Source organism: Sciurus vulgaris (assembly GCF_902686455.1).
Source record: "Sciurus vulgaris genome assembly, chromosome: 5".
NCBI classification, from domain to species: Eukaryota; Metazoa; Chordata; class Mammalia; order Rodentia; family Sciuridae; genus Sciurus; species Sciurus vulgaris.
Window position 1 is genome coordinate 6338962 of NC_136465.1, and position 18478 is coordinate 6357439.

General features: G+C 38.5%; 2 pseudogenes across 2 annotated transcripts in view; one reads left to right on the top strand and one right to left on the bottom strand.

Annotated features, from left to right (window-relative positions):
* Positions 1–18478, bottom strand: part of LOC306662318 (ubiquitin carboxyl-terminal hydrolase 17-like) — a 189034-nt pseudogene that overhangs the window by 32428 nt on the left and 138128 nt on the right. The window lies entirely within an intron of this gene.
* Positions 1–18478, top strand: part of LOC306662151 (ubiquitin carboxyl-terminal hydrolase 17-like protein 6) — a 56785-nt pseudogene that overhangs the window by 31960 nt on the left and 6347 nt on the right. Inside the window, exon 4 of the transcript in view lies at positions 17918–18022. The product of the transcript in view is annotated as a ubiquitin carboxyl-terminal hydrolase 17-like protein 6 (transcript). The remainder of the gene's footprint in view (positions 1–17917; positions 18023–18478) is intronic.

An 18478-nucleotide genomic window follows, 5' to 3' on the forward strand; every position in this document is an offset into this window, starting at 1 on the left:
TGCTGTGCACTTAAATATATATCGCTGTATTTTCCCCTCATTCCTAATGAATTTTAAAAATTTTAGCCAAGAAGAAAAGTTCTCTGTGAGTGAGTTTGTACTTTACTTAATGCCTAGGCAGTGGGATTTCAAAATACTTGCTGGATGATTTCAAAAGTTAGCAGATTTGGAACTTTACTGATGTTGGTTAGCACTGACCAGAAGTCAATGACAAGCCATCTCCTCTACCTTTGGGAACACCTCCGACTAGTGTCAAGAAAAGCTCTCTGGTTCCTCAGGGAAGATTAATCAAGTGCTTATCCCTCCTCCCTCAGAGCACTGATGTTGGGATAGTGTCTGGGGTGATGATCCTTCTTAAAACAAGACAGGTGATTCTAATCAAAACCAGGGAGAAGTAGTGAGCAAAATATGGCTCCTGGAATACTAAAGTGCAAGTCACCTCTAAGAAGCAGTACTCAAATCTAAGAAAGTAGGAGTTTGAAACTCAAGGCTATAACTATGGATTTAGATTTTTAATAAGATCAGTGGCCAGACTGATGTTAGTTTCCTCCATATCTGTCATCCTGAAGCTCTAAGCTGGGGAAGGAAGGCACAGCATACACAGCACCTCACATCAACCATCCTTCCTCATCCAAACTACAGTAGGTTCCAGGGAAGCTTGCCACTTTGCTCCCTGAAAAAAACTTCATTTCTCTCTTAGTCAATTGGAGATACATATAGAAAGGATATAAAGGATATCCGATTGGGAGGTCTTTGGTAAAACTAGGCATTCTTTAAAAAATTTACCTTTCACCACACTCTTTTCCCTCCTGTGGTTTGGGAGCCCTGGGTGCAACAACTTACTGGGACCCCAATGCATTTCATGACTCATTCTCCTGCACCTTGGTGTGAGACATGTACAGTGATCTTGGCACATCCAGGACAGGAAGGAAGGGGTGGAGGTAAGGAGACATGGGAAGGGATAGGTAAGGGCAGTGCACAGAGGAAGGAGGAAAGGTTTCTAATGCCAACTCATCTCAGGAGTAGAGTGCTGTAGGCCTCACAGGTGCAGTGTTCCACAAGTGAGAGGATCTGAGGTCAGTAGGCTGCTGCTACAGCAGCAGAACCTGAGAGGGTTGGGGCTGTGTTGTAACTTTGTGTCCGGGTGCAGGAGTGGAGCCCACCCTCCCATCAAGCAGGAAGCATGGGGAGATGTTCCCTGGAGTGGATTCTGGTGGTGCAATGGGCAAAGGGCATGGGTCTTCTTGTGTGCCTGTGAGGGTGCCGTACAGCTGAGGCTGAGGGTTATTTGCTCCTTCCTTGGCAAATTTAAGAATTCTCAGGATAGAATGAGGTGCAGAGAGACAAAGCAAAAGAATGCACAATCTTTTCAATGAAATAGTGTCAGAAATTTGTCAAATAGGAAGAATGAATTGGAAAATCCAATACAAGGGGCTTACAAGATTCCAAATGTGCAAAGTTTCAACAGAGCCACATCAAGGCACATTGTAATGAACATGCCTACTACCCAGAATAAGAATTAAATTTTAAAGAATGAGGGGGAGAATGTCAGATTATATATAGAAGAAAACATTTTGGATCTCAGCTGATTTTTCAACCCAGATCCTCAAAGCCAGGAGGCACTGGACCAACATATACCAAAATCTGAAAGAAAATGGATGCCATCCAAGATTCCTATATCCAGCAAAATTAAATTTCAGATTTGCACATGAAATAAAACCTACCTTGATAAAAACAAAATTAAAAGAACACACAACCAGAAAGCCTGCACATCAAAATATTCTCAGTAAAACATTCCCTGAAGATAAAATTAAAAAAAAAAAAAAGAAAACCAGTGAAGGGAGGAACTACACTAAAGGAATAAGTCAATAAAAAAATAAAGTAATTGAAATTAAAAACTAGAATTAAGCCCCAATGACTGGGAACACAAATCATATCTCAATAATAATCTTGAATATTGGTGGCCTACACTCACCAATCAAATGATATGGACTGGAAGATTGGATTCATAAACAAAACCGAACGTATTCCTGTCTCCAAGACACTCACTGCATAGGAAAAGACATCCACAGACTGACAGTGAAAAGTTGGGAAAAAAACATATCACTCACATGGACTGTGTAAACAAGCAGGGGATCCTATTTTCTAAAGTAGGTCAAGATATGTAAGTTGTATAATTCTAACTATACAATTGTGATATTAACACATTTTAAAACATTCATAGGGTTGTTTTGATAGCTTTTCCATTGATATGCTTTCTTGCTTTTTTCTTGATTAGACTTGTTAGATTTGTATCAACTTTTACCTGTATTATTTCTTTTCTCTTTCCCATGTTTCTGCTCCTACTCTTATTTTTTCCTTCCCCCTTCCTAATTTGAAAGTCACTTGATTTTTAATCTAACTTCTTTCTGAGACAAATACTTTCAGTTATAAGTGCTCATCAAGTACTATTTCATCCCAGAGATTCTCAGATTTTTAAGATTTTATTATCACTTCATTCCAAGCACCACTTATTTAATTTTCTTGTGCTTTCTTATTTCTTTGAAAAGATATCTATATGTGTCCATTTAATTTTTAAATAGTTGAGATATGGGAGTGGGGTTCTAGTTTTCTTAAGGTGATTGATTTCTAATGTAATAAATCATGCAGGAAACACAGTTTCATGATTTCAAACTTTTAAAATTTCTCAAAGCTTATTTTATGACAGAATATGGTTCATTCCTCTGAATTTCTTAATTGTCAGTTTTGTGTACAGTGCTCTATAAATAACAAGTAGGTCTAGGTGGCTGATAATGTTGTTAAACCTTCAATCTCATTACTCCTCAAGCAACATAAGGGGACTCAAAGCCTCCAAATATGATTGTGGGTTAGTTTTTCTAAGCTTGATGAAGTTTTACTCATGTAGTTTGAAATTTTTTTATTGGGTACATACACAGGCAGGATTTTTATACATCCTTGAAGAAATTACTCTATTACAGGTAACAAATGTTCCCCTCTACCTCTGAAAATTCTTTTTCTTGAAATTTATTTTATGTGAATAGCTCTACTTCAGATTTTCCATGCTTATTTTCTTCTTTGTCTTTCAACCTAATCATGTACTGATATTTAAAGTGTGACATATGTATAGAGCACATATTTATTGCTCACATTTTACAATGTTGAACATTTATACCTTTTAATTACAATATGTAGTTTATTTATATTAATTATTAGTATAGTTCAAAAAAAAAAAAAAAAAAAAAAACACCTGACATGAAGGTCAGTGGAAAATTGGGTAAATGAGGGTGAATGAAATTTTGATGATGTAATATTTTGGAAAATGGGTAGAATGTTTGTACTGTCAGACTCAGAAAATTGTTGGAATGGTGGTATTGCAATAGCCCACTCTCTCATATATCAGAGGGAATACAGCAACAGAATTATTTTATTGTTTGTTAAACTTTTCATTTTGAAAAAAAATAATGTATACATATATAGGTAAGTGTGTATATATATATATATACATATGAACATATATAATATATAATCTGTGTATGCATGAATACGTATATTTCCATAGGCAATCTCTTAGGTGTTCCTTTATGGTTTTCTTTATGAATATGGTATTTATTCTGCTGTAAAGCCAATAAGATTATATTCTTAAAAAATTTTTAAATACGTGCCTTAAGAAATTTTTGAGAGTACAGAGTTGTACAATGTATGGATTCTGATGTTTCTTTTTTTATAATTTGAATTGCCAAATAAAATTGTATTTATGATATACAACATGAATTTTGAAGAACATATACATTGTGGAATGACTTAATGCAGCTAACTAACATATTATCATTATGTTAATAATAAGTTATCTTTCTTATGATGAGAAAATATACATTTTCTAATATTTTTAGAAAATACCCTATATCTGTAATAGTCACTGTGTTGTATAAAGAACTCCTGCATTCATTCTTTCTTTTTTAAAATTACTTTTTTTTTCTTTTTAGTTTATTTTTATTGTAAACAAATGGGAAACATGTTGTTTCTGTTTGTACATGGAGTAAGAGCAAACCATTTGCGTAATCATACATTTACATAGGGTAATGATGTTTGATTCATTCTGTTATTTTCCCTTCCCCCCCACCCGTCCCAACCCTCTTTGCCCTCTATACACTCCCTACTTCCTCCATTCTTGTCCCCCTCCCAGCCCCCATTATGTGTCATCATATGCTTATCAGTGGGATCATTCATCCTTTGGTTTTCTCAGATTGGCGTATCTCACTTTGCGTGATATTCTCCAATTTCATCCATTTGCCTGCAAATGCCATAATTTTATTATTCTTTATACCTCAGTAATATTCCATTGTGTGTGTGTGTGTGTGTGTGTGTGTGTGTGTGTGTGTATCACAGTTTCTTTATCCATTCATCCATCGAAGGACATCTAGGTTGGTTCTACAATCTGGCTATTGTGAATTGAGCAGTTATGAACATTAATGTGGCCTTATCTCTGTAGTATGCTGATTTTAAGTCCTTTGGGTATAGTCCAAGGAATGGGATAGTTGGGTCAAATGGTGGTTCCATTCCAAGTTTTCTAAGGAATCTCCACACTGCTTTCCAGAGTGGCTGCTCTAATTTGCAAGCCCACCAGCAATGTATGAGTGTACCCTTTTCCTCACATGACCTCCAACACGTATTTTTGCTTGTATTGTTGATAATTGCCATTCTAATTGGGGTGAGATGGAATCTTAGTGTAGTTTTGATTTGCAGTTCTCTTATTACTAAAGATGGTGAACATTTTTTCATATGTCTGTTGATTTCTTATAGATCTTCTTCTGTGAAGTGTCTGTTCATATCCTTAGCCCATTTGTTGATTAGGTTATTTGTATTCTTGGTGTAGAGTTTTTCGAGATCTTTATATATTCTGGAAATTTTAGTGTTCTATCTGAAGTGTGAGTGGTAAAGATTTTCTCCCACTCTGTAGGCTCTCTCTTTGCATTGCTGATAGTTTCCTTTGCTGAGAGAAAGCTATTTGGTTTGAATCTATCCCAGTTATTGATTCTTGCTTTTACTTCTTGTGCTATGGGAGTCCTGTTAAGGAAGTCTGATCCTAAGCCAACAAGTTGAAGATTTGGACCTACTTTTTCTTCTATAAGATGCAGGATCTGTGGTGTGATTTCAAGGTCCTTGATCCATTGTGAGTTGATTTTGGGGCAGGGTGAGAGATAGGGGTTTAGTTCCATTCTGTTGCATATGGATTTCAGTTTTCCCAACACCATTTGTTGAAGATGCTATCTTTTCTCCATTGCATATTTTTGGCACCTGTGTTTAGTATGAGAAAATTGTATTTATTTGGGTTTGTGTCCATGTCCTCTATTCTGTACCATTGATCTACCTGTCTATTTTGGTGCCAATACCATGCCATTTTTGTTACTATTGCTTTGTAGTATAGTTGAAGTTCTGGTATTGCGATACTCCCTGTTTCATTCTTCCTCCTAAGGACTGCTTTTGCTATTCTGGGTTTCTTCTTCCAGATGAATTTCATGATTGCTTGTACTATTTCTGTAAGGTACATCATTGGGATTTTAATTGGAATTGTATTAAATCTGTATAGCACTTTTGGTAGTATGGCTACTTTGACAATATTAATTCTGGCCTATCCAAGAACATGGGAGATCTTTCCATCTTCTAAGGTCTTCCTGAACTTCTTTCTTCAATGTTTTGAGTTTTCATTGTAGAGAACTTTTAGCTCTTTGGTTATATTGTCCCACGCATTTTTTTTTTTTTGAGGTATTGCAAATGGAGTTGATTTCCTCATTTCCCTTTCAGATGTTTCATCACTTTGTGTATAAAAATGCTTTAGATTTATGCATGTTGATTTTATAGTCTGCTATTTTGCTGAATTCATTGATGAGGTCTAGAAGTTTTCTGGAGGAGTTTTTTGGATCCTCTTAATATAGAATCATGTAATTAGCAAATAGTGACAGCTTAAGTTCCTCTTTTCCTATTCATATCCCTTTAATTTCCTTAGTCTGTCTAATTGCTCTGGCTAGAGTTTCAAGGACAATGTTGAATAGAAGTGGTGAAAGAGGACATCCTTGTCTTGTTCACATTTTTAAAGGAAATGGTTTCAGTTTTTCTCCATTAAGAATGATGTTGACCATGGGCTTAGCATAAATAGCCTTTACAATGTTCAGTTATGTTGCTAGTGTCCCTATTTTTTCTAGTGTTTTGAAAATGAAGGGGTGTTGTATTTTGTCAAACGATTTTTCTGTGTCAATTGAAATAATCATATGATTCTCATCCTTAAGTCTATTGACATGATGGATTATGTTTATTGATTTACAGATGTTAAACCATCCTTGCATTATGGGGATGAACCCACTTGATCATAGTGCACAATTTTCTTAATATGATTTTGGTTCTGGTTTGCCAATATTTTGTTAAGGATCTTTACATCTATATTCATGAAGGATATTGGTCTATAATTTTCTTTCCCTGATGTGTCTTTGCCTGGTTTGGGTATGAGGATGATGTTAGCTTCATAGAATGAGTTTAGTAGGGTACTCTCCTTTTCTATTTCCTAGAGTACTTTGATCAGGATTGGAATGAGTTCTTCTTTGAAGGTCTTGTAGAACTCAGATGAGAATCCGTCTGGTCCTGGGCTTTTCTTGGATGGTAGGTTTTCAATCATTTCTTCTATTTTGTTGCTTGATATTGATCTGTTTAAATTGTGTATGTCCTCCTGGTTCAGTTTTGGAGAAGCATATGTCTATACACATTTGTCAATGTCTTCATTAGTTTCTATTTTCTTGCAATACAGATTTTCATCGTAGCTTCTCAATATGTTATGTATCTCAGTGGTGTCTGTCCTGATATTTCCTTTTTCATCACAAATTTTAGTAATTTGAGTTTTTATCTCTCCTTCTCTTTGTTAGTGTGGCTAAGGGTTTGTCTATTTTGTTTACTTTCTCAATGAACCAACTTTTTGTTTTGTCAATTTTTTGAATTGTTTCTTTTGTTTCAATTTCATTGATTTCAGCTCTGATTTTAATTATTTCTGGTCTTCTACTACTTTTGCTGTTATTTTGTTCTTCTTTTTCTAGGCTTTGAATTCTAGACACTTGCTCTGAATGATGGAAGCTGCTTTGAGGTTTCCAAAGTGATTTATCAAATGGTCTCATGAAGGACTTCCTATACTGTGCATAGAATGCAAAATGGAGTGGAGATTCTGGTGTACCTATTGAACTGTAATGTAAGTAGGAGGCTCATGTGATTCTGTTTTCCTATGACTGAATTCAGAGCATCACTGGTTGATCACTGGGACCTCTGTCTTTGCAGCAGTGTCCTGGCTTGGAATGGGAGGATTTGACCAGAGTATGTCAGTGGAAATGGTTTAGGACAGTTTCCTTGTCCTGACTCATTGTGCTCATTTATATTCTTTGCAAATATGTACTTAAAAATTCATTTTGATCTTAACACAATTCTTCCCATGTTTTATCGAGTCCTTAGTTTGAGCACTTAGCTGTGCACATCCATTTCAAATGCATTTTTCTCCTCCAAGGGTACTTCCTGTGTTCTGGTGCTCAATCAGCATGAGTAGGAACCTCTTTGATGTGGCAATTCAGATCATTCAATTTGTTCAGTGAAATATGTGTCACTGTATTTTCCTTTGCACCATAATAAAGTCATGAAATTACATAGATTTTCATAGATAAAAGAGTTTTTTTTTTCTTCATTTTGAGTCGTGAAATTTGAGGCTTTACATATTGTCCAGGTGATCCTACCATTCAACAGTTGGTGAATCACTGCCGTTGTGAGAAGGAGCACAGGACTCTGCATACTTTCACCATGCCTAAACTTTAGAAATAGGGCTGCCCAGGATCCATGGTGACTCTGTGACACTCTGGGATAATTAAGCAGCTGAACTCTCCTTCCTTGCCAATGCGACTGACATTGGATTCCCTATTCAGAGAAAGTGACTGGGATGGTAAAGAACTTCTTAATCCAGGCAGGTGACACCTATGAGAACCCTGGAAAATGTTTAGCTGCTCATGGCTCCTGGCACCCTAAGGCACTGCCACCTCTTTCTGAAGCTGGGCCCAATGACTCAGGGATGCTTCTGAACTGCAAGGTCAGAGCCAGAGATTGCCATCTTCAAAGGTATCATTACTCTGCATTTATTAGTTACTGACCCACACTATCCTGTAGTGCTGATCTCATGGACACAGATAGAGCACAGTCACTTCCTGCCACCATCTTTCTTTACTTCTGAAGACACCAGTGGGTTCTGGAGCACTCACCATTTACTCCAGAAAAATCACGTGATTTCTTAGCCTGAATAAGTGGAGATACAGAAAACATGATGTCTGACTAAGGCAGATTTTAGTAAACTCAGTCAATTTTTTGAGTAGAGTAGGCTTTTCTGCAATTTTCCTGGTTCCTCAACTGTGGTTCAGAGAATCATGTTTACTGATGACTGTCCTGGGAACCACATTAGTGTGTGAGTTCATTTCCATACCCCTCTGTGTGAGCAACCTACAGTGACTGATACACATGCAGACAAGTATGGAATGGTACAGACAGCTGAGGGATGCGAATGTACACTGTATAGTGGGAAGAAGAAAGATTTCTACTACCCACTGTTCTTTCAGGAGCAGCAAGTTCTGGGCACACCTGATGGGAGCAATGATTTAAGGAAGAATTATGTGGAGAACACCCAGCTTCTTCTGAAGTTATGGAACCTGAGAAAGGCAGGGCTATGCTGGAATTTTCTGACCAGGTGCAGAAGTGGAGCTGGCCCCTCCCCTTGAGCAGACACAGTGGGGCGAAAGACCCTGTAGTGGAGCCTGCTTCTGAGATGAGCAGAGGGTGAACACTATCCTGTGGGCATGTGAGACTTCGTTGAGAAGGTGGGCTGTGGAGTTTTGCCTGCAGACGGGAGCATCGATACATTTTATTGTCACAGATTATGTCCCTCATATTCAGTACATCTCCTGATAGTAGAAGACTTGAAGGTGTTTGAGGAAGAGTAGAGACCTGAAATCAGGGCTCAGGTGAGCAGCACTTTCCACTCAGGAGAAGGGAGTAGAGCAGAACTGCTCAGGTGTTGGTACTTGTGGCCACATGTTAGCATGTAGACCATCTTAAGGCATCAAGAAGCCATTCATTTCCTTCCTTTATCTGAAACTCAATCTTCCTCAAGGTCTTACTGGAAAGGTTCACTGAGGTGCTGGAATGTGTGATCTTTCTGGAAGGAATGAAGTTTAAATACTGACTGTGAACTCAGCACCTAGATGGGAAGATCCCTTCTCTAGGACCCTGGAAGTGTGGTGCTGAAAAACTCTTATACTACTGCCTGGGGGTTATTCTGTTGCCTACTGCAGGGGACTGATCCATGGAAATACCTGATATGTGCCATGGTGGAGGATCTGGATGTAGGGAATGTGTACTGAACTTGATGTGGGTCAATTCCCCATCATGACCCTACCCCAAAGACTGTGGGCTAGGTAAAGCAGCTAACTATTAAGGGGAGACGAGTAGATGCCATCTTCTCTGGGTGAGGGTGGGAGGACAATCCTCCTTCCATGTACCCAACTGTGTCATTGTTTTTTTCAACTAGACCAACAGATGTTCTCAAAACAACCAGCATGCTGACAGGGGATTTGCAGGCCTAGACTGGCCCCTGATGACTTCTCTTCTCTTGCTTCAAGCAAATGCCCACGAAGCTAAACTCAAAAAGCAATGGACAACTGTTATTACTGGAGACACGGCTAGAAGATGAACCATGTGGAACATGGATCATCCTACTTTTTCATTTTTATTTACTTCTTTTCTTTCTCCTTTATATTTTCTCCTTTCCATTCTTTCATTCTTCTTTCTCCTTTTTTTCTTTTTCTTCCTTTTTCCCTCTTCATTTGTTTTTTCTCTCTCGAATTTTGTGTTGTGTATTTGACCAGTTGTGTTTTACCACTCAACAATGTCCCCACACTACTTTCTTCTCCTGTTTCTCTCCAGTTATCATGTTTTGTCTATCTGCATTTATGATTTTCTCACAAAATGTGCAATTTTTACTTGTTCATCTTTGTCTTCACCTTCTGTAAGAGTAGATAAAATGGAAATGAGAGATTAATTTCTAAGTGCACTTACAAATAATAGGCACCTACATATTTTAAGTGACTTTTCTTAAAGGGGCTTCCAGTTTCTGCAAAGGGGAAAGGTGGTATAAAACCAGGATATTAAACAGGAGGAATACAGGGAGGGTCCAGAAGGGAAAGTGGGGCTAGGCACTCCCTCCTTATGACCTTGCAATTTAGAATATTCATATGATTTTTCTCCTGAGTAAGTTGCTTTGTGGTGTCTAAGGAAAGTGTTCTGGCTAAAGGCTTTGCAACACAGATAAAATCTGTGTCATGAATGTAATGTAGTCTCTCCTGCTGACTAAATTTAAGGTATAGATTGAGGGCTGTCCCACACATGGGTGTACTCTCTTATGCTTTCCAAAATCAGAAGAGCACCTGAAGACTCTCCCACCAGAATGATGTTTATGTGGTTTCTGTCCAGTATACATTTTCTTGTGAATTCTAAGTTTAGACTTATTAATAAAGGGCTTTCCAGAGATGACTTTGAATGGCCTCTGTACATTATGAGTTATCTTGCATAGTCTAAGTGTAGAGTGCTGCCTGCAGACTTTCCCACACACATGATATTTGTATGCTTTCCTGTGCACCTTACCTCATAAATCCTTAGGTCATATGATTTATGGAAGATTTTGCCACACAGGTGGGTTAATACCTTGGGGTTTCTGTACAGTGTTCTCTCTCTCATATTGTCCATGTGCAGAACAGTATCTGAAGATTTTCCCACAAAAATGAGTGTGATAGTTTCCTTTCAGTTTGTTTTCTATTGTTTTCTCTGAGATCAGTGAACAGTCACTATGTCATTGTCCACACTACTGATGGTCTTCCTTTGCTGTGTAAGTTAAACAACAATGAACGGATGGAGATTTGTATGTTACATCATCTGGTGTATCATTCCATTAAAATAAATCTTCCTATGTATGTGATCACTTTCGTAAAAGTATTCAATATTGTTTATATTTTCTTATAAAACCATATATTAATTTGTATATATTTGAACATTTATTGAACATTAATTACCTAAGTACAAATACCATTATTTCTACGTTCATGTGCATACTTCATTACCATGAATTATGATACTTACATTCTCTTTGATATCATCATAATATCAGGGCTGGTTTAATAGCTTCTATATGTTGAAAGACAAGTACATAAGCAGTACTTGTGAATTGAACCATAGTTTATAGATCTTAAATATTTGTTCTGAACTCATTCCTATTCTTTTGTGAATTGAACCCATGCAGAGATTTTGACTGTTGGTTTAATTTCAGATAGGGAAGTTTGCTCAGTCACTAATTTTACCACTGTGCAGTCTTCACTATACCAGCGTTTGCATCCAAGAAACTTACCACTGGCCTAATGATGGGCATCTTTCCTTATATGGCCAATGTATATCACCTCGAGTTCTTTATGTGCACCTTCTCTGACTACAATTCTAGTAAGCAAAACTTTTTTTCCAGAAAACTGAGAGAATAAAAATATGGAAATATGTAGCTCTTCATGAGTGGATAATTGCCCAATTGGTGCTTCAGTGGAACACATGGGCCTATGAAGGCAAAGTCTAGATACAAGAAACACTATCACATGCATGATAGCTTATGAAAAGTTTCAGAACACTAGTACAAAATTAAAAAGAAAAACTGAGGCTGGGCAAGTGATAATCAGGAATATCTTCAAAGTGGAAAATGAAGATGAAGATCACTCTGAAAAACTTTAAATCCAGAATGCATTACTATTTTCCCCCCACAGTCAAGACCATGGTAGAAGAAATCATCAACTCTACTTGTTCATGGTAGGAAACATGACAACACAGGAGGAATTTTATCTCTCCAATTCCTCATACACTGTAGATAACCTCAGTCATTTGGCAACAACTTTGGTTGATATTTCTAAACATATATACCCTGGCCGAGTGTCCATCAATATTGAACAAAGTCTCTTGTTCTTATCTTTGTTCTTATCTGGACTCTGGCTTTGGGGAATGCCTCTTCCTTCTACCAACAACAGCATTTCTTTCCACTGCAAATGGAAAATCACACATGATGTATTATCAGGAATAAAATATGCAGAAAAAAATTCACAAGCTATGGAGACATAAATCATAAAATAATTCCAAAGCACTGGTAATGATGATGTTAAGACATAATATACAACTTGAACATTAACATGTTTTAATGCAATCCTCTTCTCTTTTTATTTACTTCACTTTACAGACTCATCAACGGCAATTTGCCACTTTTGTACCAGGAGCATAGTGAAATTATGCTCACAGAAGGACATCTGAATTCTCATGAATGAAATGGTTGACTAATCAGTCAGAAGTTTTGAAAAGGCCAGTGAATGTCTTCAGATTTTGAGAACATGCGTAATATTCCATTAGGTTCTCATAATAAATGAGAGAGAGATCCTTGAACCAGTCCCAAGATAGTTTGAGAATTGAACCAAGTTGCATATGTCTTGGTTTCAGTGGGTAAAGTCACTGTCCATTTGATTGTGCTCAGACCTTCAAACTAGGATGAAGGGCAAGGAGTTGAGCGGCATGAAACTCTTCCACTTGTACTGGCTCTCTGAAGGAGAGTCAAAACTCCACCATTCATGACTTGTCACACCTCACATTATCAGTTCTCTCTGGAGCTCCAAACTCTCTCAATGACTCTCTGGTATGTGTATCCAGTCTCTTTCTTCAAATATAAAAGGAGGGCCAGTCTTGATGATGCTCTGCATTAATTCCAGTGACTCTGGATCCTGACTGCAAATCCCAAAACAGATTCAGCAATTTAGCAAGATCCTTAAAAATTTAGCAAGTCCCTTTGTCAAAATAAAAAAATCATAAGAGTCTGGGAGTTTAGCTCAGTTTTAAAGCAATACTGGGTTCAATTAATAGTAACAAAAGAAAAAAAACAAAGAAAATGAAAAAAGAATATAGAAGTAGCAGAGAAACAAGGATGAGAGGAGGTAGGAAGATAGGATAAAACGGAGGGTGAAGACATAACAAAGAAGAAAGAGAATAAATAGAAAGAAGTTCCTCTTTTCACAAGGTTTATTTTTCTCAATAGTCCTCTGCAGTAATCATTTCATCTAATATTTGAATTTTCAACTTCACAAAGCACACTGGAGGGAGTAGAGACATATTTCAATTCTGAGAACCACATTTCCATCCACATTGTGGCAAATGCCACAAATATAATCACATCAAATTTTTAAAATATCGGGGTCCAGGGTCATGGAGGGCTCGGTTCTCTCTCAGTGCCTGCTGCTGTATTCATGATGAGTGGGGCTGGTTGAAGTATAACCAACTCATGCCGTCATGATTATTGGGCAAGAACCAGACCAATGAGGTTGTTCCTTCAATGCCTAAAGAAATTCACAGCAGTTCAATCTATGCCTGCAATCCTTCTTCCAGGGGCATAGCAGTGTGTGGAACATATGTGGGTATAGTGGAAAATCAGCTACTTATGGGGAGAATGGAGGAGGAATATCCCACCAAGCCATACCCACAGAAATTGGAATCCATTCTGCTCTCCATATGTATGTAATCACCCTGTCAGGACCAGAGTCATCTAGGGGTGGAACTTAATTTGTAGGTGACCCACATAAAGGCCAGTTACAAATTTCCTGGTTGCAGAACCTTCACCATTGCACAGCTGCAGGCATTTTCATTGCACACTCAACTTGTGATGGGCTGACAGATCTGGCTCCATGAGAATAGTATAGGCCAGACTATAAGGGAAATGACTAAACAGATTCCATTTTGCTCTGAGACTCCATGTTATGTAGGAAACAAGTTTCTCCCATAGGAACACCCTGCTTCTCTACCCATCTTCAGTTACATAGCATGACATGTTAAGCAATACAAAATGAGAATTATTATGTAATAAAAATTTGCTCTCTTTTGATTCCTATTGCTCTTGAACAATGTACCATGTGAAAGGTGATTGTGTGGATGTTAGTAACCATTCTTTAGCATGTACCTAGGTAAGGGTCACTTTGACCCACTTTGCCCACTGTTGATGATCTCATGATGTTAGTTTGTAATTTTGAGTCATAGAAACAGACTCTTATGATTGGTGTGATTTTTAGTATGAGAACCCCTACAACCCTATGGTCTGGGCTGTCCTGCCAATGGCCAATTTGGGGGACATTGTGTGAGACAGTAAGCCAGCCAGCTTAAAAAAGACTCTCAAATTTGTACTTCTCATTGGTGATTTTTCTGTTCTGAATTTGCACCCCATAACACTCTATAGCAGGAAACAGAATGTGGCATAGACAGCAGGTTTCTGGGTCTGCAGCACCACCACTTCCGGAATCCTCTGAGAAGGGAAATCAAAATTGAGGTACTGAGGTTATAGTCAGTGTTTAATATCACTCCTTCCTGAAAGTTCCCACATTCTGCACCTCAGTGAACATTTCTTGAAGTACTTGAAGAAGATTGAGTTTCAAGGAAAGAGGGAACTGAATGGCTTCACAGATGTCATAAGATGGATTATACTGCAAAGGCCTGGCCATGAGTAGCAACACCTGAGCACCTCTGCTCTACTCCCTTCTCCTGAGTGTTAGGTGCTGCTCACCTGAGCCCTGATTTGAGGACTCCACTCTTCGTCAACATCCTTCATATCTTCACTTGTCAGGAGATACGCTAAATACAAGTGACATCGTTGAAGGTATGAGGACGTAGTCTATCAGAATGTAATGTCCTCATACTCTGACCTGGAAGAAACCTCCCCAGAGTCAGTATTTTTTGCACAGCCTCAGATGAAGTCAGCACTCTGCTCCCTTTCTGCTCATCACAGAAGCAGGCTCCACTGCTGTGTCCTTTTCCCCACTGTGCCTGCTGAAGGTGAAGGTCAGCTCCACTCTTGAACCTGGGTGTGAAATTGCAGAACAGCCTTGACTTTCTCAGGTTCACTAACTGCAGAGGCCACCTGAAGTTCTCCACATCTTACTCATTTAAGGATTTTATCCCTAAGGAAGGCCCAGAACTCAGTACTCCTGGGAGCAGATCTGGCAAAAGACCTCTTTCCTCCCCCACTCTCCATGATTCCTTCTCATTCCTCCACTGTCTGTATCCTTTCTTCCTTTCCTGGATTTTCATCTGCCATTCCATGTTGCTCTCATGGAAGTGTATGTGAATGAACTCACACACTACTTGGGGTTCCCAGCATAGGAACCTGTAAATATGACACTCTGAACAACAGGTGAGGAAACGCGAAAGGTGAAGTCACATCTGCTCTGATGAAATAATGTATATGGGTTTCCTAAAGCTGCCTTGTGCAGACATCTGTTTTTATGTATCTCCATTTATTCAGTCTCAGATATCAAGTGATTTTTCAGGGAGCATATGGTGAGTGCCATAGGAAACACTATGGGGTTTTCAAAACATAGTTAAGCATCATTATATGTTAGGGAATCAGGCCTGTGTAACATGAATTCCAGGGATCTTTAAGATCCTAAAAGCTTTTCTGGAATGATGTGGTATAGAAAGGAATTAGAATAAAAGAGGAGAATATCCAAGTTTGAGAACACTGTGCCAGATTTCAACAAAAGGACAAACATTTGGGTGAGTAAGTTAGATAAGGTGCCTGCTGACATCATTGCAGGGCCCTAATCTACCTGTGAGGAGGTCCCAGACTAGGCTTTCATGGGTGGGTTGGAAATGGGAGATTGAGTGATAGAGTCAGAGTGACTAATTATGTCACCACTTTGCTTTCCTTTTACACAAATCTCCACTACCCTAAGGTCCTCCTCTGCTGGGGGTCCCCTCTATTCCACAGCTGTCCTCTGCTTTTGTTTCTCATTCTGATTTTAATGAGCCTCTGGCACACAAATTGTGAGGAACAACCTACACACTGACTCATGTTGTTGAAGTCAGTTGCCTCTTTCACAGATGCTGAGATTGGGATTTCCTGAGTCATAGAGAAAATAAAAGTAAATTCATAACCATAGAGAAAATGGAATCTGTCTTGGACTTTCTTCACAATTTGCTCTTGAGCAGAACTATGATCACAGAGTAGATCAGTGGAATATGTGCAAGACAACTGGGTATGGGAGGAAGGAAGAAGGGCAACTACTGAGTCTGAGCTAGAACATTTTCTTCCATGCTTTCATAATCTTGCTGAAATGAATGCAGGATTTGTATCATTATCATATCCAATTTAAATAATGAGAGAAAACTATAGCTTGAAAAACTACAATAACAGATAAACAAAAGATGAAGAGAGTAACCATAATACTTTCAGTTAAAAATGAAGGGACTTTTACTACTGATACCAGGGGAATTCAGTGCATGATTAATCATGCTTTCTGTTTAGAAAAAAAAAAAAAAAAACTATGTCATTTGGTGGAAATTCTAGTAATAATAGAATGATTTCTCCAAATTTATGACCTATAAAAACCAACCTTGGAAAACATTTCAAAATGTAGGTAGAAATAACAAACACAGTGTTGGATCAATGGTAATGAATCTGCCAAAACAGAAAAGTTCAGAACTGGATGGGTTCACTGCTGAATTTTACCAACCTTTGGAAAAGGCGCCTCAAGCTCTTCCATAGAAATGAGTGTCAGGAAATCATTTCAAACACCTTCTGTGAGGCCAGCAGGGTTCTCTACCAAAACCTGGCATAGGGAGCAGAGAGCAAGAAATGATAAATATTCAGCTACAGAGAACAGTGAAATTCTGTTATTTTGGAAGGCATTAATCATGGAATCCAAGGATATTCTGTGCTACACTGAGAAGACAAATGGTTGCTTTCATGTGTGGAATCTAAGGGGAGAAATGAACATAAGTTATAAAATGAACTGCCAGGGAAAGGGAAGGGGATGGGAGTGGAGGACAGAGGGGAGGAGGACATGGGTAGAAAAACATGGAGTGTACATGACCAAGGGCTTACATGTGAATGTGTGAAAATATCACAGCAAATCCCATTAACTTCTGGCATTTTTAAGTGTTCATCATTATCGTTTCCAAATACCCACAGTAAAAATCACCAGTTTTCACTTGCATTCACAACCTGCCCACAGGTATCAGAATGCAGGGATAAATATGCTCTGAAATATTAACATTATTTTGAACAATTTAAGTATACATTGATTTATTTTATCCTCAGTAGAAACACAAATTAAAATGAATCCATCCTTAGCTGAGAACTTAAACCTCTGGCACTCCTTTTTCTCCCATCTAGTAATGTTTTCAGCAATAATCTGAAGAACATCTGGACAAAGTATACCAACCTGAGATCTCACTATCCTTGTCTTTTCTGTGAGAAGGTTGTGGAATAGGTGGCTGGTGGACACACAACACAGGAGGAGATGCAGCCTGCAGGATGGCAGGGGAAGGTACAGTGAGGGAGGAATAGTGGCATAGATTTCATACTCCCCCAGTGTCACGTGATCCAACTAATGCAATCAACCTAATCAGGTGCAGTTTCCTGCTTATCAGACTCAAAGTTGTGCATCCCACCACACTATTCAGGGTACCAGATTCTCCAAACATTGTGTCCTTGATACGTGCTGTTTCCCTGACCATGGTGTCAATATTTCTGAGGCAATTCTTTTGTTAGGAACAGATTTAAAATAAACAGGATGATTTGGAGACTGTACAAAGATTGCACATGCAAGGTCTTCTAAAGAGCTCAATTTTTTCCAGTTTGCATTCTGAGGTCTGAAAGATTATTTCCTGGCATTTTACTGAATGATGACTTAGTTGAGAGAAATAAATTGTATTCTTCAATTACTTATGATATCTGTACTGTCATTGGTGAATATGAATGTCAGATTATATTGAAGTGTACTTGTTTTTTTTACAGAGTTTGGAGTGACACTTCCGGATATGGAACAGCTGACAATGACCACATGGCTGAAGGATAGCCTGCTGCTGAGTACTGATGTCCTGGATCTCCCAGGAGATTCAGGTGGGGTTTCTGATTTCCAGAGCAGGAGCTGGGTGGGTTTCTGGCAGCAGTCCTCCTCCTAGAGAGACCACTGGGGCCCTCCACTGGCTAAGTACATTGTGAAAGCTGGGAAATACTTTAGTGCCCTCTACCATGTCCAGTGGTCCAAATGTGTCTGTGACTAACAGTCATTCCCAGCACTATGCCAGTCCTTTCCTGCTGGTGTCTCTCTCCTTCTGGGTCCCTAAGATTCCAGACACAGAGATTTTCCCTTTTAAAAGCACTTGGAGCTGTCTACCAAGCTCAGTCCCTTAGTCACCTGAGCACCACACTTACCTCAAACATCACAGAAACTTATTGCAACATACTTCCTGACTTCTTTAATATTTCTTCCAAAAGAGTTAGAGCCATTTCTAAAATACTTTTTTTTTCCAATCAAACCAGCATGAAAACCTGCAAGAAAATTTGGTTAATTAA